The sequence below is a fragment of the Chiloscyllium plagiosum genome, unplaced genomic scaffold (genome assembly GCF_037043375.1).
Source record: "Chiloscyllium plagiosum isolate Xiang-an unplaced genomic scaffold, Cpla_swu_hap1 HiC_scaffold_16, whole genome shotgun sequence".
Taxonomy (NCBI): Eukaryota; Metazoa; Chordata; class Chondrichthyes; order Orectolobiformes; family Hemiscylliidae; genus Chiloscyllium; species Chiloscyllium plagiosum.
Window position 1 is genome coordinate 53,047,178 of NW_028270154.1, and position 23,432 is coordinate 53,070,609.

The 23,432-nt window shown below is 41.1% G+C and overlaps 1 protein-coding gene and 1 long non-coding RNA gene across 36 annotated transcripts in view; one reads left to right on the top strand and one right to left on the bottom strand.

Annotated features, from left to right (window-relative positions):
• The window catches only part of LOC122556701 (uncharacterized), a 270,756-nt gene that overhangs the window by 224,921 nt on the left and 22,403 nt on the right, over window positions 1-23,432 (bottom strand). For 26 of the 35 annotated variants that reach the window (XR_015759760.1, XR_015759759.1, XR_015759761.1 and 23 more), the window contains 2 exons: window positions 21,261-21,394; window positions 12,165-12,291 (listed from right to left, as the gene is read on the bottom strand). The exons of 3 other annotated variants lie outside the window; for them this stretch is intronic. The gene's annotated coding sequence lies outside the window, so the exon portion shown is untranslated. Of the gene's footprint in view, window positions 1-471; window positions 3,120-12,164; window positions 12,292-21,260; window positions 21,395-23,432 lie in introns of those variants that run through there. 6 more of the 35 variants (XR_015759771.1, XR_015759775.1, XR_015759776.1 and 3 more) reach the window with 3 other exon arrangements.
• Window positions 1-23,432, top strand: part of LOC122556702 (uncharacterized) — a 152,900-nt gene that overhangs the window by 105,822 nt on the left and 23,646 nt on the right. The window lies entirely within an intron of this gene.

Here is a 23,432-nt window from a genome sequence, read left to right on the forward strand (position 1 = left end):
GTTGATGCTTTGGATGTAGGTTTGTTCGCTGGAAGGTTCATTTCCAGACGTTTCGTCACTCTACTAAGTAACATCTTCAGTGGGCCTCAGATGAAGCAATGCTGAAAATTCCTGCTTTCTATTTATATGAGAATAAGATAAGGAAGGACACCACTTCGACTAGGACAACACATCCATCCTAGGACAAGCCAAACAAAGACACGTACAAGAATTCCTAGCATCATGGCATTCCAACTGGAACTCTATCAACAAACACATCGAGTTAGACCCCATCTATCACCCCCTGAGAAAAGGAACAGGAAGTGACTTCACCACATGAAATAACATTATCACAGGAAATGACAGCACCAACCCAAAGAAACCCAAACATATAAATAGGAAACAGGACTTTTCAGCATTGCTTCGCTTGAGGCCCACTGAAGATGTCACACTAGGGTAATGAAACGTCTGGAAATGAACCTTCCAGCTCAGTGAGCAAACCTACATCCAAAACCTCAACCTGAGCTACAAATCTTCTCAAAATTGTTGATACATCTTAGCAAGTACTAGGTGTACACCCAATCTGTGCAAATTATCCCTTCCTGAAATTTGGAATTGTTTCTTTGGAACATTGAGTGGGATAGAGCAGGTGGGAGTTCTACTCAGCCATTAGTTGAGGCGAGCAAGGCCCAGGAAATTCCAGGCCATTCTGATCAAAGTAGACATGAAAAGCATGTTCCCTCTGTGGGTAAGTCTATGGCTAGGGGATACTTTTTAAACATTTTGTGGTCATGCTTTTAAGGCACAGGCAAGGGGATTTTATTTTCTCTCAGAGGGTTGTGTGACTTTGGAACTTTCTGTATCAGAAAGCAATGGAGGTGGGCCATTGAACACTTTTTGGATAGAGATAGATAGATTGATATTAGACAAGACAATCGGTGTCTATTGAGGGTTGGTGGAAACATGGAATTTAAACCACAAAAAGATCAGATATGATCTTACTGAATAGCAAAGCAGACTTCTAATGCCTAATTGCCTATTTCTGATGGTTTTTTTAGCCATTCAAGGGATATGGGCTTCATTGACTAGCCATTCCAGATGGCTAGGTCATGATGAAGGGCTTATGACCGAAACATTGATTCTCTTGCTCCTCAGATGCAGCCTGACCTGCTGTGTTTTTCCAGCACCACACTCTAGACTCTGATCTCCAGCATCTGCAGTCCTCACTTTCTCCTTCATTAACATTTAGTTCCCACCCATTGTTGCCCTGGAGAAAGTGATGGTAAACTACATTCTTGAAATGCTATAGTCCATTTGGAGTAGGTGCATCCACAATGCTGCTCTGGAGAGAGTGCCAGGATTTTGAGAGTGACACTTGAGGAAAACAGTGATATATTTCCATGTTAGGATGGTGAGTGACTAGAAGAGAAATTAGTAAGTGGTGACTTTCCCAAGTATCTGACATCTTTGTCCTTCAAGATGGTGATGACAATGGCTTTTGAAGGTGCTTTTTGAAAAATCTTGATGAATTTCTGTAGTGCATTCTGTAGGTGGTACGCATTGCGACTACTGTGTGTTATGGTACTATGACTTTAAGAGGAATGTGCTGTGTCTTTTGCAGAGGGATGTGGCCACAGTGATGCCGAAATGTCTCCTTCAGATGGGCTTTTGTGCTCTATCAGAGTCTTTTTTTAAATGAGACAGAAAATTCATGAATGGGTGGGGACAAGGCTCACACAGACTCAGGAAGGCTTTTCATTTTCCTTTCAGTTAGAAGAAGTACTGATAGTTGATGAAAGCTGCTGGCTAAAAGTCTTAGACGAGAGGCTTCCTCTTAAAAATCAAAAGGGACAGGTTGTTTCTTTCTTCTGGATTGAAGAGAGACAAAACGCGAGAACCCTAACTATTTTGTTGAATGGCATTTTTGCCAAAGACTGTATTTATGGGATGCTACCTATATCGGATCGGTTGTTAATTAATGGTTAAATAATATATTATCTTATTAAGGATTTCAATAGAGTTAATGTTATGCCAATTCTTCTTTTGTTTTTGTATTTTAAATGTTTTGTAAGAATAAAATGTGTGTTGATTAAAGCCTAGTCGTGGACCAATTGAATCACACCTGGAACACAGCACCGTACACTTGCCTTTAAATAAATATAAAAGTTAGTGTCTAGGCTATCCCCTTAAATAGTTTGGGGTGGGGGTGAGGGAGTGGTCTGGTCTCACTAACATGTGTCAGTGGTACATGGACTGAATGCTTGTGGACATGATGCCAATCAAGCAACCTCTTTTGTCCTGGATGGTGACGGACTTCTTAAGTGCTCTCATCCAGGCAAGCACTGAGTATTCCAGTAAGCTTCTGACATGTGTGTAGTAGACAATGGAAAGGCTCTAGAGGGTCAGGAGGTCAGATACTCTCTGTAGGAAACCTAATCTGTTCTTGTATCCACAGTCCAGTTCAGTTTCCCCATGCTAACTCTCAGGATGTTGAAATCTGGGAATTCAGCATTGCAATGATTGAATGTCGTGAACAGTGGTCAGATTCCTAGAAATATTCATTACCTGGCACTTCTGTGGTGTGACTTGTCAGACCAGTTATCACTTGCCTTCTCAGGCCTGGATATTATCTAGTTCCTCCTTCATCTGGACATAAATTGATTCCGTATCTGAGGACTCACAAATTGTGCTGAATATTGTACAGTCACCATCCCACTTTCAACTTTATGATTGAAAGCATGTCATTGATCAAATGATTGAAAATGGTTGGGCCTAGGATACTAGGCTGAGGAATGTAGAGGCATCCTGGAGCTGAGTTGGCTGACCTCAAATATGCACAACCACATTCCTTTGTTAGTGAGAAGATTTGTAGCTCAGGTTGAGGTTCTGGATGTAGGTTTGCTCGCTGAGCTGGAAGGTTCATTTTCATTGCAAACCTATATCCATTTTCCTTTGTGCCAGCTATGACTCTAAGTGGCTTTTCCCTTAATTTCCATACTTTGGTTTTGTTAGGACTCCTTGATGCCACACTCAGTGAAATGCAACCATGATGTTGAGGGCATTCTCAGCTCCCCTCTCGAATTCAGTTTTCTTATCCATGTTTAAAATGAGACTGTTGACTGGTCAGGAGCTGAGTGACCCTGGCAGAAACCAAGCCGAGTGTCAGTAGGCAGTGTCTAATTTGCACACTTGTAATCCACCCTCCATTGCTCCCTTCTCCCACCTATAACTGTAAATTGTAAACAGTTCTAGCTGTGTTTCTTCATCTCACTTTAAATGTCACTCCATGGCCTAACAAAGTAAACACGATTTCCAGACAGTTTTACATGTATTGCATCACAACAGCTGGCAAAAACTCTTGAACAAAATGACCCTACCACCATCTTTTTGAGTTAAATCTTGCTGAGCTGTGTATTTGCCTTCTGCCTATTTTTGTGAGTGTTTTCTTCTGTATTCGATAGATCCCTCAGTCAGAGTGGTAACTTATTCTTCATGCTAATTTGTGTTGATGTGGAGGACAATATGTTAAAAATGTTTCAAGAGTTAGGAAAATTAATACATACCCCACATCGATGTTGAAATAATCAAATTTAGCAAATGTTAGTCCCCATGCTAAAGATTTAAATGAAATGTAAACTATATTGTAGCAGGGTCGATGTTCCTGGCAAAAAAAAATGTTCATGGTGCGTTCTTTAATTGATATCCAGATTGGTCATCAAATGTAGGAGATTAAGTAAACACAAAAATAGTGAAGCACAGTTTTCACCCCCAGTTGCACAACTTTGAACTTGCTGTTTGCCTTATTACGCGTTTTAGCAATTTGCTGAATTTGCATATTAATTGTCTATTAATCTCAGGTAATGAAGTTCAGTCTGGTATTGAGAGTGTAAGGACTTTTTAAACTTGATAATTGCTGACGCTAGCCAAATTACCCCTTCTGCCTAGAATGGAAGTAATTTAACATGGTCAATCTCATTCCCACTGTTAGCCATTTATTGTTAGAACCATTAAAAATAACTAATGTTCACTTTTTGCTTCTGGTTTTCCTCTTTCTGATAAACCAATTGTCCTTTCTGTCTAGTTAGGGGAAATTTTAACCTGGGGAGTTTTGGTGTGGGTTTAAAACCAATAAAAATGGTACTGTATTGGGAAACTGGATTTAAATTATCTGCTTCTGTATTAAACTGGAACACATTAAACAGCTTGTGTACAAAACCCTCAAGCAAAGCAAGTTGCCCATAGAGAAATCTTAATTATTCAAACAATGCAATATTTCAACTCACTTTCAAATTTAATTTAAAATCCATGAGGACCTTGAAAACAATTCGCTTGCAACAGTCATCTTTGAATTGGGGTAAGCATTTCTGGCATCATGCCGTTATTTATTTGGGAAGCTTGACTCATTCAGTGCTGCCATCAAAGACTGGGCCCAGCATGTGGAAAGAATGTGTTATTTTTTCCAGGTAAATGACATAAAATAATTATTTACCTGCCATCTCCAGAGAATCTATTAGAGAAGTGCTAGAAAGAATTGAGAAGAACACTAGTGAACAGATGATCAGGGATAACAGAGAGTCTATTCAAGGAAGGCTAGAGGACATTGGACAAGAAGGCGGGTGTACATTGTCAATATTCAAAAATTACAACATATTTCCTCTGCTCCTCTCATGCAGTACAATCGCTGGTGTAGCTGCTGTACATCAAACTGCAATCCTTTTTGTTTTTCTGTTTAAAATTCTATTATAGGATAGTCTGCTTTATATAATATTAAGAGCTGTTGAAAAGTATAGGAGCATCTGGAATGAAAGAACAACTAGAGCTTATTGAAGAAGATCATAGTACAGAAGGAGGCACTGATGCATCATTTGAAACCAATGTGACTGAGGTAGCATAGACATAAGGGCATCAAATACAAGGGATCGTAACTGTAGGCTTATAGATCCCTGATTAAAATTACTGAAATAGTATTATAATTGTAGTTGTAAACATGGGAAATAAAATATAAATATTTCACTTTAAAAGGAGGGACCAGTGAACACTGAGGATTTGGAATCTGAAGAAAATTGATGGACTTAAGAGTAGAATCTTCAGTGATTGAGAGAATAGGGCTGAATGATGAATGAACATTATTAAGATGGACTTGTGCAATGACAGCTGTTATATTAATGTGAAAACAACTTCACTAAGTCCTAGATTGTCACAAAATCATAAACATTCCATGGCCTTTTCAAAGAGGCAGTAGGAAATTCAATCTGGAATGCCAACCCCATTTCTGATAGATCATATTTTCACTGGCAGGAAAATGCATGCAGGATATAGCTCACATGGAAGATCATCTAAATAAGGAAGAACATTTGAACATACTGTCAAGTTTGAACATCTCCTTTTGTTTTCTGAACCAAAGGCTTTATTCCACAAAATCAAAATTTTTTTAGAGTGGACATAAATGTTCTAGCTATTTAACTGCCCAGTGCTTAAACTTAAATAAAAAAGCCAATCTGCCTATGTGAGTTGGTAAGATGAAAACAATATGTGCTTGCAGTTTCTGTAGATGCTTGTTGACACAATCGAGTGTGATCATTATAGCATTATGACTGCTTGGTTGCTTCCAAAACCTATCAATATCACAGTAGGGGTCCCTAAGTTCACAGTTTTATTAACAGCTCCAAGAGTTTATTAAAGGATTAGTCATCTTTTATGTGGAGTTTTAAATACATATGTTTGTTTTAAACCAGACTAAGTACAGAGAGTGTTTAACTGTACAAATGGGAGTGGCTTTTCTGATAGTGAAATCTGTATTAGAGATTTAATACTTTATTTAATCTAAGCATGTCTCCTGAGGACTGTGCATGATGGATATTGGATAAATTAGCATGAAGGGTGTAAGGGCAAGTGGTGCTGAGAGAGACCACGGATTGAAATAAGTTCCAGATCGTTCTGCTATAATGTCATAATTGTGTAACTCTGCAAACTCGCGTTATAGAAAATCATGCTGTGGAAGATTGCTAATTAAAATCACTATACCCATTCAGTACAAAGCTTGCATTTTCCAAACAGCATCCACAATTTGTCAATCACATTACAGCCAATTTGCACTGACAAAACACGTGTCAAAGCAGTGTATTGCTGAGCTAGCATATGAGCTATAAGGGGCGATGGGCATCAAAGGGGATTCATGAACTGACACTAAATTGATATAAGAGCTGTAAGGAGCTTTGGGATGAGTGATGGTCATGAGTTGGCATGAGTTGGCATGGATGGGGCATGAATAGGATGACATTGTATGAGGGATGAGCGCTAAAGGATAATATTTAACAACATAATTGGGACCAGATCCCATAGAAGCAAGGCAGTCTTTAAGCATCGTGCCTCAGCACACAGCAGATCCTACAATTACCTCTGATCTGCATCGAGGAGAAGGCAGATGCAGCTACTACAAATGTCCCTCTTTCCCATTCCCACTGAACATTGATCTCACCATTTCGGACAAAGTTTGGGGCTATAAAACGGCTAATGTTATTACTTTGTTTAAGAACAGTAATGGGTATAATCCAGGAAATTACAGCTTGGTAAACCTTACATCGGTGGTGTTATAGACTAGGCCAAAGCATTCTTGAACAGGCAACCCAGACCATAATATTGCAATTTGTTTCAGTAAGTGTACAGTGAGAATTACCCAGACTAAACTAGCTAGGTTGACGACAAGGCTTTTAGACAGAAATTTATTCACAAAGTTACACAATGAAACACAAAGAACAGAACAATGAACCCCTACAGAACTCAGTCTATCCAAACTGGACTTAGTTACGCTGTTCTGAATATACACAACAGTCCCAATAAACAAACTCCTTTAAAAAAACAGTAAAAATGGAACAAGTGCTTACAGGTTGAATTTAGAAGGGCAGAAGGAGAGAGAGAGCCTGTCCACACAGTTGAGCTCCTAATGAGTTCTGGACTGAACTGCTCAGTTAGAGAGCTGACCACTCCCCTTTCATTGTACAGGTCACGGCTAAAACATGACCATTTTGGCCAGAAGTATCATCTGTTTACATATAAACAAAAAGGCCTCCCAATATCCTTTAATCTCTGACCTAGACCTTGAGCCAAGCAACAGCTTTTAGAAAAAAGGAACCAGCTTTGTGACACCTCCCCCCTTAAAAAGAAATGAACCATCAATACCAAAAGATTGCTTCATTTTTAAAACACTTCAAAAAGTCGGTTAGTCATCTAAACTCACATATACACTATCCTAACTGTACACATGCAAACGCACACAACCACATGCAAATTCAGGCTGTGGTACACCCACCACTGAATGCCTCTGTATTTCATTTGAGTCTTGATAATGCACCAGCAATCACGTTTTCATGACCTGCCCCATGCACAATTGTCAAATTGAATGGCTGTAACAACAAGCTCCATCTAAACAGTCTGGTATTTTTGTCCTTAAATGTTTCCACAAATGTCAATGAGTTATGATCAGTGTATACAATTGTATCAGAAGCATCGCTGGTGATGTAAGCACTGAAATGTTGTAATGCCAACACCATTTTCCACTGTTGAATATTTCTGTTGATGAACGTTCACCTTACTGGTAAAATACTCTTTGGGTCTTTCTATTTCCTCGTCATCCCCCTGCAAGAGCACCGCACTAACATCCACATCACTGGCATTGATAGCCACCTTGAAAGACTTTGTATAATCTGTGTGGCTAATACTGGGGCAGTGGTGAACACAGTTTTTAGGCTGTCAAATGCCTTTTGACAGTCTGCTATCCACTGAAACTTTTTGCCCTTTTTTAACAATTGAGTGGAGCAGTCACACTGTTAAAGTTCGGCACAAACTTTCAGTAAAATCCACTCAATCCCAGAAACTGTAGCACTGCTTTTTTGGTCGATGATGTGGGAAATACTTTTGTTTTTGCATCCCGTGGAGCCATTTGTCCATGTCCAATAACATGGCCCAGGAAGGTGACTTGGACTTTGGCAAATTCACTTTTAGCTAGGTTTACCACCAAGCCTGCCTTCTGAAGTCGATTGAACAAGTCTGATAAATGCTGTAAAAGTTCCTTCCATGAGCGACTAAAAATCACCAGGTCATCAATATACATCACACAGTTGGGTAATCCAGCAATGACCTTATTAATAAGTCTCTGAAATGTGGCTGGAGTGTTTTTCATACTAAATGGCATAATTTTGAACTAATATAGTCAATTTGGTGTTACAAAAGCCAAAATTGCCTTTGCTCTCTCTGACAGAGGTACTTGCCAGTAGCCTCTCAGCAAGTCCAACTTAGAAATGTAAGTTGCTTGTCCCACTTTTTCGACAGAGTTCTCCAACTGTGAAATTGGATATGCATCAGTCTTTATAACGGTGTTGACTTTGCGATAGTCCACACATAACCTTTGGGTACCATCTGGCTTTGGCATCATGACTAGGGGTGAGCTCCAGTCACTGTAACTCACTCGATTATGCCTTCTTGGAGCATGCGTTCTATCTCCTTCTGAACCTCTGCCAACTTTAGAGGGTCATGCCTATAAGGATGTTGCTTAATTGGAACAGCATCTCCTATCTCTACATCATGCGTAATTAGGTTAGTACTTTCCAGTCTATTTCCACATACCTCCCCATTTGATAGTAATACCTCTTTCAGTCATTTCAATTTTCTTGTGAAAAATATCTCAATAATTTAGCCCAATCCTGATTGTCCAATTTGATCTGAGGAATGTCCAATTCAGAATCCTCTGAACTTGGTTCTTCCTTCTGTGCTGTAATCATTAACACCTTCTCCCCTTGCTTTTCTTCTCTATCAAAATACCTTTTGAACTCACATGACATGCTCTGAGATTTTTTCCTGTCTGGAGTCCTTATCAAGTAGTTCACCTCACTCAATTTCCTCTCGATTTGATAAGGTCTGTTAAAGGCTTGCTTTTAAAGGCTCACCTCTTACTGGAAGTAACAACAATACCTTATCCCCAATTGAAAAATTGTGCATTTGTGATTTCTGATCTGCCTCCTATTTCTTTGTATGCTGTGATACTCTTAAATACTATCTAGCCAACTCTCGAGGTCTATTTCATCATTCTGTAAAATTTGACACATAGTATAAATGGATGGTCTCTGAATTCTGACTTATTAACTTCTTCTTCATCAATTTTAATGGTCCTCTTACTTCCGCTGTGGAAAGATCACCCAATACTCTGTAAAACTTACCAGGAAATGCAGAAAATCCTTCACAATGTTTAACTTTTATTTGCAAACAAAACCTGTGGCAGTCAGAAAACGTCTTCCCTGTCTGCCCACACATTCTTGTGGCCCCTTTTGTTTATACCTTTCTAGTTCCTGCATTTACCTGGTGTCATTAGCATAACCAATCATACTAGCTTGCTTTGTCCTTCTAAATGAATCATCTTCTGCCGCACTAGTCTGCTACTTACACTTAATCTATCACAGTACACCACAATCGTCTTTAGCATTAGCTCATCCATCATGTGATTTGACTAGCCTATCACGCGGGCGGCGTGGTTAGCACTGCTGCCTCACAGCGCCTGAGACCTGGGTTCAATTCCCGCCTCAGGCGACTGACTGTGTGGAGTTTGCACGTTCTCCCCGTGTCTGCGTGGGTTTCCTCTGGGTGCTCCGGTTTCCTCCCACAGTCCAAAGATGTGCAGGTCAGGTGAATTGGCCATGCTAAATTGCCCGTAGTGTTAGGTAAAGGGGTAAATGTAGGGGCATGGGTGGGTTGTGCTTCGGCAGGTCGGTGTGGACTTGTTGGGCCGAAGGGCCTGTTTCCACACTGTAATGTAATCTATGTAATCTAATCTATGTAATCTATCATAGTGTGCTACTGCTACCTTCAGCATGAGTTCATCTATTGCTCATCTGTTACATGATCCTATGTATGCGTTGCTCCATTAAGTTAACTATATAACTGCCAAAGTAACTTCCATTTATTCCATATTCCCTCCCCCCTTTGTGGCCTATTGATCTCACACAGAGAAAGAATACAACGAGGCTAGATGTATAAAGGCCACATTGGTAGTAGCAGCCTCGAAGGTGGTCAAAATCAATTTCCAGAGACCACTTCTCAAAGGATTCTCCCTCCATTTCTGGAGTCACTGGGCTAAAAACCTGACCCACAATAGCTAGAACAGGAAAAAAGACCCAAGGACCCCGCACAATCTAAGCGTGCACACAACACAACCAATTCAAGCGTCTTAGTCCAGACAAGGCTTCAGCACTTCAGCAGACATCAGATCATAGTAATAGAGTGTTGGAACCTTAGCAGAAGCGGGGTTGGTCCAGACTTAACCAGAACGACAGGGAATTGCCATGCAGCAAGGCGCACTAAAAAAGTCTTAATAAGAGGTATAGCACAGCAAAATACAAAAGCTATAATCAGCACAATACTCGCAACAATCCCAATCTTGGTGAACCAAGCCCCCATCCACCCAAAACACTATCCAACCAGCCAAACAACCCTTCATACTCATTAAGCTCTTTCCTTAGATTCCTTAGCTTATCCATCGCCTTAGTAAATGATCCTTCTGGGCTAGTATTATTGGGTATGAAGGTGCAGCAATGTTCACCAAACATTACACAAGCCCCTTCTTTTTCAGCTAATAACCAGTCCAAAGCCTGTTTGTTCTGCCATATCATCCTTGCAGTTGCATCCAATTGTTCCTCCAAATCCGAGAGAGCCTTGAACTTACTGCGGATGCCCCTTGGTTGACCTATACCATCAATTTATATTGCTGGATCAGGGCGGTGAAAAGTTGGTTATGATATGGCCTCAAATGGGGCCTATGGTGACAATAATTTAATGGAAGAGCATCACACAGGTGCAGACACCATCTCAGCCAAAGTGAATGGTTGAATGCAAACCCCAGGCCACACAGCCACCAGATATCTCTAATGGAATGCGCTGAGAATTCATAATTAACTCGTGGTGTGGTGCACTGGCACCAGAAGTTGTGTCAGTCTCAATGTCAAGCCATGTTGTCTGAAACATTCAAACATCAAGCCTTTATGCACCACAAAATCAAATATGGGAAATGTCTGGTTGCTTTTACTGGTAGACCAAGGAGTACCATAACCACAACACTGTTGAAGTTGCTGCCTTCCCCACTCTCCCTGAAGGTATAATGTGGAAGCCTGAAGGAGGTGGCACCAGAAAGGGCAATAGGGCCACATATATAATGGTGAGTGCTTCAGATCAAATGGCTGAGTGTCGTCATCATTGCCATTGGAAGCAGATAGAAGAAATATAGGGTACAGGAACAACGAAGTATAACGGTTGCGACTTAGCCCACAGGAAACAGTCCTGTCTAGTCAGCATTACTGCCATGTAATTTACCCATTGGTACCAATGATTATTATGGGCAGACAACCATGCTAGGGGAGTGGGCTCCACACTCCTTACTCCTCTATTCCGTTTGGCTAGGTTTTGCACGGATCCACCAGTCTGCCAAATTGATGGTCCCCAAGTATGTACAGGAATAGAAAGGTTCAGGACTAGGGAGGGGGGCATTAGTGGCCTCTCTCAACCTGTTCCCAGCCATACTATTAGGAGAAAGTTCACTTTCCACAGACACATCTCTGATAGCCTCGGAGTCACCAGCATTCCCGAAGACCTCACATACCAACTGCTCAAAGTCACATAAAGGAGTATCGTTTCCCAGCACGTCCCATTCAGTCTCCGCTGCCCCTTCCACACCCTCACTTATGTCAGCTCCAGAGTCCATCTGCATCTGCAAGACAGCTCTGGTGCAGTGATTGAGATGATACCATGTGGATCGTTCCTTCACTTGAATGGCACCGGGCGACGCCTTGGTCACTGTGAAGGGTCCCTCTCTCCTTGGCTCATTCCACGTTCTCCGGAAAACTCGTGCACACACCTGATCTCTGGGTTTGATTGGTCCCCCTTCTTTGCCAGACATCAGCTCCCTCAGTATTTCCTGTGTGGATAGACTCTTGTGTCATAGTTAGCTGTTGCATGTACTGCTTAAGTTCTAGCTCCAATTGTTCCAAGCTAGGTCCTTCATACAGACCCCTCCACCTTGGAACTGGCATGGGTCTACTGGTAAGCATTTGGTGCAGTGTCAAGTTTGTCATGTGGTTAGTCAGCATATGGTAGCTCATCAGTGCTAGTGGCAGCGCATCGATCCAGTTAGGATTGGTACTTACGCAAATTTTATTCAGCTTGGCTTTTAAAGTTCCATTAATCTGTTCCTCCACACCTTGTGACTGGGGATGATACACATATCCAAATCTCTGCTTGATCTTCAATGTCTGCAGCACCAACTTAACCACTCTTTGGAGAAAAGCAAACACATTATCTGAACTGATATCTGATGGTATGCCAAATCTCAGAATAAATTAATTCATTAAGAATTTCACTACTGTGCTTGCCCCGAGTCTTTAGATGGAGCTGCCTCTACCTATCTACTGAACCTGTCGATTACCACCAACATATCTTTTCCTTCTCACTGTCTTTATCATATCCACATAGTTGATCAGCAAATGCTTAAATTGTCCCTCAGGAACTGGTATGTGTCCTATAGAAGTCGCTATCCCCTTTCTGATATTATTTTGAGCACATACCTCGCATTGTGGCAATATGTAATCCACTAAGGCCTGCAAGTAAGGTGACCAGAAGCCGTCCTTTTTTATCCCCCTCAGTACTTCCCCTCTAGCACTGAGATCCAACCCATGTGCCTCTGAGATGAGAATGATTAGCAAAGGGGTAGGTGCCATCCACAATCCTTCCTCTGTGCTCCACACGCCTTCTTGGTTTCACCTGGCTTCCCTTTGTCTCCACAGTATTTGTTCAGCTAAGGTCACCTTACCTTGCATCTCAATGATGTCTGCTATGGTAGGCTCCGGATCTCAATGCATCTGGGGTGCAATGACAGCTGAAGTACACTCAGAGGCCATTCTAGCCGCTTCATCTGCTGCCTGTTTACCCTTAACCACCATATCACTGCTTTTTTTGTGTGCTTGGCACCTTATTATAGCTAGTGCTTTTGGCTTCATTAACAAAATTGTCAACTCTACAATCTGTTGGCAATACTGCATGGAATCTATGTTGCTCCTCCTAAAGCCCCTTTGCTTCTACACTGCCCCAAATAGATGACAGACCCCATGAGCATAAGCTGAATTAGTATAGATATCCGACTTCTCACCTTCCATCAACTCACATGCTGCTGTTAATGCCTAAAGCTCAGCTAGCTGTGCTGAACAAGGTTGTGGACAGGCCTCCAATTTAACTGGTCTAAACTGAGGCTGCTCTTGCTGCCTTACTGCAAACACAGCATGATTCCCATCATAGTCTCTATAGATTGAGTCAAACACAAATCGAATCTTTTTATCTTCATCAGGCAGCGGCTCAGACTGTAAATCAGTCCTCAATTTAGCGAATGTAATCACCTCCTTTATGCAAACATGGGGCTCTCCCTCGTGTTCTGGTGGAACATAGTCTGCTATGTTCCTTGTCATGTATCTCTGTATAGTTATGTCTGGAAATGTCAATAACATCCGATATGCTGTTATCCTGGCAGGTGTTAATACAAATTGCCCTTTTTCTAACAATTCTGCTACCTTATGATACAAGATTACAGGCTAGCCCATCGTTACAGCCGCTGCCAGCCCCTGATAATGAGTCACCTCATCCAATCTGGTGCTATAATCCACAATAGGCTGCTTAGCTCTCCCTACGTCCAACTCTTGTGCAAGTACTGCGGCAGCATAACCTTCCTGTCTGTTTGACACATAATGGTGTCAACTCTTTCCCCTCAATCCTGAAAAGTTTTAATATCTCCATATCCTCGATCAAACCCAGCACCAACCATCAGATTGTTCACCACATTGTTCAGCTAAGCTCAGTCCATTATCTTTCTTAATTGCAGGAGCTCCACCACCTTTATTAGCAATGCCTTCAAATTCCCCACAACCAACAACCATTCTGTGGTTTCACCTTCAAATCCACTTTCCTGCTCCCTTGTGTAAGCTGGGTAACACATTTTTCAGCCCTTCCAGATCCTGGATTCACCAAGGAATGTATTGCAGCTGTCTCCCTCAATTTATAAGCAATGGCAGCATCTTCTCCCGTGGATGCTTCTTTCACTAATTGAAATTGCTACATTGTGATTCCTCATTGGATTCCAATTCTGACTCTACTTCTATTTCCTCCCATTCTTTTCCTACTTGTTCTGCTTGGGCCCATCTTCCTGCCTGCATCCTCTGCTTCCTTCCCCTATCACTCTCCCTATCACTGTCCATCTGTCTCCGCTCAACATTCCTGGTTTAGATATGCCTCATAGTCTCTTTGTGCTCTTAACATGTGTAAAATCTGAATTTCATCTCCCAATCACTCTTTTTCCTGTTGTATAGCTTTTATTTCTTCTTGCCTCCTCTCTTGTTCTACCTCTCTTTTCATTCTTAATATATTCAGCTCTTGGTCAGCTTTCTCCCAATCCAATTGTCCCTCTATCTCTACCATTCCCCTTATTATAGGACAGTGTTTCACATTCTCTTTGCCTGTATACAGAGGGGATTTTTCCAATTCCTTTAAGTCCGGTAATATGGACATTTTCTTTTGCTGAGCCTCTGTTTCCAAAAGCTGTTTGTTCTAGTGTCTGCACCCCACCCCAAACCCGGTCATAACTGGTGTCTGATAGGTTTTCCTCAACTCTTCCCCCTCAATCCCGAAAAGTTTTAATATCTCCACCTCCTGTTCCACTTTCTGTGTCCTCTTTTTAGATTTATCTGTGATTCTTAATTAACCCTTCCATTTCATCGCACATATTTATATCAAAGGTACCTCCTTTTGGATGGTTAGTTAGTAATTCCTTAGTTTTTTTTCCCATTTTTTCAGAAATATTTATGATATCATTTCTTGCTACTAGGAATTTCTTACTCAATATTTCAACTGCTGTCCCTTTATTCATGGTTAAAATTACATCAGTCTAATTATCATACAGTCCTTGTTTTTTTTAAAATTCAACAATTTGGTGGTGCTTTGGAAAATATGGCAAATTCTCTGCTATTTTACTTTAATTGTCTTTTACCAATTTGCCAGCTTTCAATTCACTCAGAATCTATAATACTAACGATAAAACAATGTTTTCTTACCTGTTCTGCATGTACAAACCCTTGTTGTTTCCAGGCAGTATCCACAGAACTTTCTATCCTGCTCATACAGACCCCTGCTTTCCAAGGGCGGTATCCACAAGATTTTCTGTCCTGCCCATTCAGACCCCTTAATTTCCTAGGGCAGTATCTGCAGGAACTTACCTACACCATGTGGAATTTTATCTCAGTCAATCTCTTTGTTCTATGCCTACTCACTCCACTGTGCAGTTTTCCTGAACGATCTTCTGCATCTCCCTCAACTCCAATTTACCATCTGCCTTATGGTTCTTTGGATCGGAAAGACCCTTTGGCAGTTTCCCTGCACTTCTGCATCCCAAAGGACCTCCCTTACTTGACAGAATATAGTCTAAATTAGCAGCAAAATGCTCACCTTTTTATTATGTGGGTGGCCAACTCTGATTCTGTTAGTCTCAGGAGTATACTCAGTGGTCTGGAAAGTGCCCTGCTGCTCCTGCCTCTTTTCAGAGAGGGGGACGCTTTCCAACCCTGCTCACAGCGTCACATTTAGTGTGGAAAAGTCACCCAATACTCTATGAAACTTACCAGGAGATGCAGAAAATTCTTCATGAAGTTTAACTTTTATTTGCAAACCAAAGCTGTGGCAGTCAGAGAATGTCTTTCCTGTCTGCCCACACATTCTTGGGGCCTCTTCTCTTTATACCTTTCTAGTTCCTGTGTTTATCTGGTGTCATTAGCATAACCAGTCATACTAGCTTACTTTGTTCTTCTTAACTAATCATCTTCTGCCACACTAGAGTCACAGAGTCATAGAGGTGTACCGAATGGAAGCAGACCCTTCGGTTCAACCCGTTCATGCTGACCAGATAACCCAACCCAACCTAGTCCCACCTGCCAGCGCCCGGCCCATATCCCTTCAAACTCTTCCTATTCATGTACCCATCCAAATGCCTCTTAAATGTTGCAATTGTACCAGTCTCCATCACATCCTCTGGCAGCTCATTCCATACATGTACCACCCTCTGCGTGAAAATGTTGCCTCTTAGGTCTCTTTTATATCTTTCCCCTCTCACCCTAAACCTATGCCCTCTAGTTCTGGCCTCTCCGACCCCAGGGAAAAGACTTTGTCTATTTATCCTATCCATTCCCCTCATAATTTTGTAAACCTCTATAAGGACACCCCTCAGCCTCCGACGCTCCAGGGAAAACAGCCCCAGCCTGTTCAGCCTCTCCCTGTAGCTCAGATCCTCCAACCCTGGCAACATCCTTGTAAATCTTTTCTGAACCCTTTCAAGTTTCACAACATCTTTCCGATAAGAAGGAGACCAGAATTGCACGCAATATTCCAACAGTGGCCTAACCAAAGTCCTGTACAGCCACAACATGACCTCCCAACTCCTGTACTCAACACTCTGACCAATAGAGGAAAGCATACCAAATGCTTTCTTCACTATCCTGTCTACCTGCGACTCCACTTTCAAGGAACTATGAACCTGCACTCTAAGGTCTCTTTGTTCAGCAACACTCCCGAGGACCTTACCATTAAGTGTATAAGTCCTGCTAAGATTTGCTTTCCCAAAATGCTGCACCTCGCATTTATCTGAATTAAACTCCGTCTGCCACTTCTCAGCCCATTGGCCGAGATCCTGTTGTAATCTGAGGTAACCCTCTTCGCTGTCCACTACACGTCCAAATTTGGTGTCATCTGCAAACTTACTAACTGTACCTCTTATGCTCGCATCCAAATCATTTATGTAAATGACAAAATGTAGAGGACCCAGCACCGATCCTTGTTCCACTCCACTGGTCACAGGCCTCTAGTCTGAAAAACAACCCTCCACCACCACCCTCTGTCTTCTACCTTTGAGCCAGTTCTGTATCCAAATGGCTAGTTCTCCCTGTATTCCATGAAATCTAACCTTGCTAATCAGTCTCCCATGGGGAACCTTGTCGAATGCCTTACTGAAGTCCATATAGTCTGCTACTTACACAATCTATCACAGTACACCACCATCGTCTTGAGCATTGGCTCATCTATCATATGATTTGATTAGCCTATCATAGTGTGCTACCATCATCTACAGCATGAGCTCATTTATTGCTCATCTGTTACATGATCCTATGTATGCATTGCTCCATTAAGTTAACTATATAACTGCCAAAGTAACTTCCATTTATGCCTGATTTGGAGATGCCGGTGTTGGACTGGGGTGTACAAAGTTAAAAATCACACAACACCAGGTTGTAGTCCAACAGGTTTAATTGGAAGCACACTAGTTTTCAGAGCGACGCTCCTTCATCAGGTGATAGTGGAGGGCTCGATCATAACACAGAATTTATAGCAAAAATTTACAGTGTGATGTGGGTCTTTGTCTGTCTGTATGTGTGTCTGTCTGGGATGGGGGTTGTGAGTGTGATAAAGTGTGTGTGTGTTTGTGTGTGTGTGTGTATAGTGAGTGCAGAGTGTCTTACGTCTGTGAGGGGGTGCATGTGTGAGTGTAGGAGTGTGTGTGTCTATAAGGGTGTGTGTGGATGTCTGTGTGCACCTGTGTCCATGTGTATGTGAGAGTGTGTGTGTGTGTAGGAATATCTGTGTGTGTGTGTGTGTGTGTAGTGCAATGGTGATCACCTGTAATGTGACATGAACCCAAGGTCCCGGTTGAGGCCCTCCCTATGGGTACCGAACGTAGCTATGGGAACACTTCAGTGGTCCAGGACATTCAGCCTCGGACCTTCGGGTGACCATCCTCCAAGGTGGACTTCGGGACAGGCAGCAGAGGAAAGTGGCCGAGCAGAGGCTGATAGCTAATTTCGGTAACCATAGAGAGGGCCTCAACCGGGACCTTGGGTTCATGTCACATTACAGGTGATCACCATTGCACTACACACACACACACAGATATTCCTACACACACACTCTCTCACATACACATGGACACAGGTACACACAGGTGCGCACACAGACACCCACACACACCCTTATAGACACACACACTCCCACACTCATACATGCATCCCCTCACAGACTTAAGACACTCTGCACTCACTACACACACACACACACACACACACACACACTTTCTCACACTCACAACCCCCATCCCAGACAAAGACCCACATGCACACATATATTTTGTGGGGTGAATTTGTACTTGCAGAGTTACATTGCACTTTGCTTAAAAACTACATACATTCATGTAGAACTCTGAGCTCAAAAACTGCATGAATTTATGTAAAACTCTGTTATCTCACGTTTTAGATTAGAATCAATCTAAACATCAGGTCATAGACAGAGAACACAGTGGGCTAACACCTTCAACATATTGTCTAGCTATCACCATTCAAAACAGCTAACCCGAGAATGCAACTTTAAAAAAAAAGTTTTGTGATTTACACATGAAAGAAGTGAAACTATCACTGTATTCTAACAGATGAAAGGCTTAACAGACAATCAATTTTTCAATGTATAATTTCAGTTACATCACACTGCAAATGTTTGCTATAAATTCTGTGTTACGATCGAGCCCTCCACTATCACTTGATGAAGGAGCGTCGCTCCAAAAGCTAGTGTGCTTCCAATTAAACTTGTTGGACTACAACCTGGTGTTGTGTGATTTTTAACTCCATTTATTCCATACTTCATGTCCAAAGATGAATTCAAATGGACTGAATTTGGTCGATTCATTTGGTGCATCTCTGATCGCAAAAAGTACAAACGGAACTCCCTTATCCCAATCATCTGGATAATCCTGACCATAAGCCTCAACATGGTCTTTAGTGTTTGATGCCATCTGTCTAGTGCTCCCTGTGATTCTGAATGGTACGCAGTAGATTTGAATTGCTTTATTCCCAAGTTATTCAGAACCTCCTTGAATAGTTTGGATGTGAAGTTTGATTCTTGATCTGACTGGATCTCTATTGGTAGTTAGTATCTAGTAAAACATTTAAGTAGTTCTTCTACATCCCTTTTAGCTGTGATGTTGTATAATGGGATTACCTCTGAAAATCTAATTGACACATCCATTATTGTTAATAAATACTTATTCCCACTTTTTGTTTGAGGTAGGGGACCTACACAACCAATCAAGACTCTTGTGAAGGGTACCACAAATGCTGGAATAGGTATTAAAGGTACATGTTTTATTACTGCCTGTGGGTTTCCAATTAGCTGAAATGTATGACATGTCTGGCAAAATTCATCTCCAGGTTGATATAGAAGATGAAGTCACATTAGATCCATCATGAGCTGGTAAGATATATACAGAACCAGTTTGGTCATAGAAGACAGAGAGTAATGGTGGAAGGGTGTTTTTCATCTGGAGACCTGTGATCAGTGGTGTTCTGCAGTGCTCAGACCCCTATTGTTTGTAATGTATATAAATGATTTGGATGATTATGTGTGTGGTCTGATTAGTAAGTTTGTGGATGACACAAAGACTGGGAGCATTGTGGATAGTGAGGAGAATTGCCAGAGGATATAGACAGGCTGGAGACGTCGGCATCTAAGTCGGGAAAGTTTGTGATTTCAAATAAACCTGTTGGACTGTAATCTTGTGTCATGTGACTTCTGATATTGTCCACCCCAGTCCAGTACTGGCACCTCCACATCATGGCTGAGTGATTGACAGTGAGGAAGAAGGTTATGCAAAGATAGAAATGGATGGGTCAGATGGACATATCAATAGCAGATGAAATTTAACATTGAGAAGTATGAAGTATTACAATTTGTAGAAGTAACACAGCAAGGGAGTACTCAATGAATGGCAGGACACTGGAAAGCTCAGAAGAACAGAAGTAACCTGGGGTGTTTGTCCGCAGATCCTTGAAGGTGGCAGGACAGGATAATAGAGTCATTAAGAAGGAAAAAGGGACATTTGCCTTTATGAATCATGGCATAGATTATAGAGCAGAGTCGTTTATGTTGGAGCTGTACAAAACTTTGGTTAGGCTACATCTGGAGTACATTGTGCAGTTCTGGTTGCTGCACTATTGGAAGAATGTGATTGCATTGGTAGAAATGCAGAGGAGATTCACCAGGATGTTGCCTGGGATGGAGCAGTTTATCTATGAAGAGAGGCTGGATAAGCTTGGGCTGTTTCCTTTACAGCAGAGAAGGCTGAGAGGGAACCTGATTGAGCAGTAGAAGATTATGAGGGGCATAAAGAGCGTGGATAGAAAACAGTTGCTATCCTAAGTTGAGAGGGTCAATAACAAGGGGGCATCATTTTAAGGTTGAGGCCAGAAAGTTCAGAGGGTATTTGAGGTAAAACAATTTCACCCAGATGGTAGTAGGAATCTGGAGTGCACTGCCTGGAAGGGTAGTAGAGGCAGGAAATCTCACAATCTTTAAAAAGTGCGTGGATAGGCACTTGACATGTCTAAACTTTCAAGGCTTAGGGCCAAGTTCTGGAAACTGGGATTTGTGTTGGTAGCACAGACACAATTGGCCAAAGGGGCTCTTCTGTGCTGTATGACTAAGACTCTAAACATGGTAGCAGTGGTTCTGTGTAACTTGGTTCTTCTTCTGTTCATTTCAATAGAATAGCAATTAAATGGATTGAGCTAGAGTACTGCTTACTCTGGGGAAAACCTACTTCATAGCTTCCATTGGCTGCTTTTACTAACACTTAACCCTATGCATAACCTCAAGCATTCTGTAATTTAGAGAGTTCTACAATCAGGAGATGTGGTGCATGAAGCTTCACTGCTCATGTTCTGTGCCTAATGGGATAGAATGTTGAGATGCATTTGTATGATTCCGTCAAAATATCAAACTTTAAAGTGAGCAATTTCTTGTGTGGCATTGCAGGGTTAGTTTAATCAAAATTACACAGAGTAAACTCTGAAATGGATGAGTATTAAATCCATCAGTCTGCGTGGTGTTGAGTTTGTGCCGAAGAACTAGAGATGTTTGTTTATTGCGGCCTCCCAAAACCTGCATATAAAAGTCTTTGTTATCCAGAAATTGCCATTGTAGAATATGACACAAATTAGTAGAACTCACTTCTGATGAGAATTTCCATTCAATGGAGATGAAGATCAAATGTGATTAATAACTAAAGGAGCTGAACATTTAAAGCTACCCGAGTGAGTACAGGTAGACAGTCACAATATTGTTCATCTTCCATGACAGAGTAAATGACCTGTTCTCCTTAGCATTGAGGATATTACCTCATTTATCTGTCCACTATCCATCTGTCTGCAGTAATTTGTTCATTGCTTGTCTTTCAGATGGGTTGATAATCATTGTGTAGATTGTGGTGTCATCATTAAAGAAAACAATGTCACTTCTGATAGCATGGTACCTATAGATGAAGATGAGAAACAAAGTGCTGTCAAACAGATTTCTTGAGGGAAACTAACCTAGCTAATATGGTAAGCCGATGATTGTGCATTTATCATTGCTCTACAAGTAAAAGGAATCCAACAGCCTGTTGTTCTTTCAAAGTACCGCTTAATCTGAAACTAGCAAAAATAATAAAATGTTGCATTTCCGTTGTCCTCTGTGGATGAAAGAATGCTGGTGGGGGTGGTGATATACATTTTGGCATCATAACTCTTTTCTGCTGTTAAAGTTATATATTCTTAATAGGTACACAAATTAAACTATTTAAAATTTAAATTAAGATATTGGCAATAGTGGAAGAGAAAGCTTATTTGTTTCCCACTTATCTTTAGAGTTTTTTTTTGTGAAATTGATGCTGCAATCCACTCTTCAAGTTAAACTAATAGTGACTTGAAATAAATCTGATTCAGGGCTCCCATAGCTTCTGTGAAACAGGAATGAGGGGATGCTGTTTAGAGGTGGTGGGGAGGGGTGGGAGGGTGGTGGGGTGGAATTGAATTGTGTTATTAGGCAAAAGTGAGGACTGTAGATGCTGGAAAAACACAGCAGGTCAGGTAGCATCTGAGGATCAGGAAAATCGATGTTTCGGGCAAAAGCGCTTCATCACCATCAATTTTCCTGCTCTTTGAATGCTGCCTGACCTGCTGTGCTTTTCCAGCACCGCACTCTCGACTGAATTGTGTTATTGTTAAGCCACCAATCACCTTCATAAACATCATCGATACATAACTGTGATCCTGAAACTCTTGGGGTTTGTCATTCCTCATAAATTGTTTTCTTATTGTGCCAAGTGCCTTCAAATAATGATTACATGGTCAGTCAATCTGACATCCGCACAACCAGAGGAACAGGTCATATGCCTGAATTGAAGTCCTGCCTGAACAACTGACCTACACAATACATTTTAGAATATTAAATTCAGTAAATGGTGCCTTAAAGCAGAATTGAATCATCATTTGTATCAAAGTGTCTATCTTATATAGACTTAAAGGCATGCATTCAAGCAAAGCTACTAAATTATAGGGGCAAAACTAAGGGAGAAAGGTTCAGAAGATATGCATTCTGCATTTCTGCAGTCCAGCAAATATTTCTTTAGAAATTGGTTAGCTGGTAAAATGCTGTGGTTCTTTTCAGAACAAATCATTCATCTGTATTTCCTTCTGTACTATCTGCTATGTACAATATCCTTTCTGTCAGGTTCACAGCTTTGTGGCAGTTCTTTTGAAGTCATGACAGAAGATCAAACATTGGCCATAATGCTTCCAAAATGAGGAAAGCAAACTAACAATGTTCTATGTCAAAATGCCAAGAAATCTTTACACCAGAAATTAACAGGCAGTGACACGATACAATTTTTTTTTAAACTTTCATATTCATTTAGTTAAATCTTTTTATCTGGCAAATTCCCTTGTTGCAGCTGCCTGACATCCAGTTGAGAAACATACACTCAGTACCAATATGAATTGCTTCCTAAGTTAATGTTTTCCCTGTGAAAATCACTTTTATTTAACAATATTTAACCTGGAAATAAGGAAACCGATTTTATTTTTGCCAGAGGCTGGTTCACAACAACTAAACTGTAATAGGAAATAGAAGTTGAAGTAAGCCATTTAGTCATTTGAACCTGCTCCTAAATTAGTAATAAATAAATAGGAAGCAACAAATGTCCTTGTTAGTTATTGATACATATCTCAGACGATCAATACAATGCTCGTTCAATTTTAGAAAATTATGACCAAGGGCATTTCTGTTATAAAGGCCAATCCTTAAAAAATGTCACAACTTTTTATCCAACATACTTAAAACTCCTGCTTCCATTCATTCCTGTGACTTTCTGTTTGAATCATTCCAGGCAGACTACAGCATCAAAATAGACTGAACCAAAATGACAATGAATATTCCCTACGGCTATGATTCAGTGGTCAAAGTTAGAACAAGACATCTTGGACATACAATACTAGCTGAACTTTTTCCTGTGCTCTTCAGCTCAAAAAATA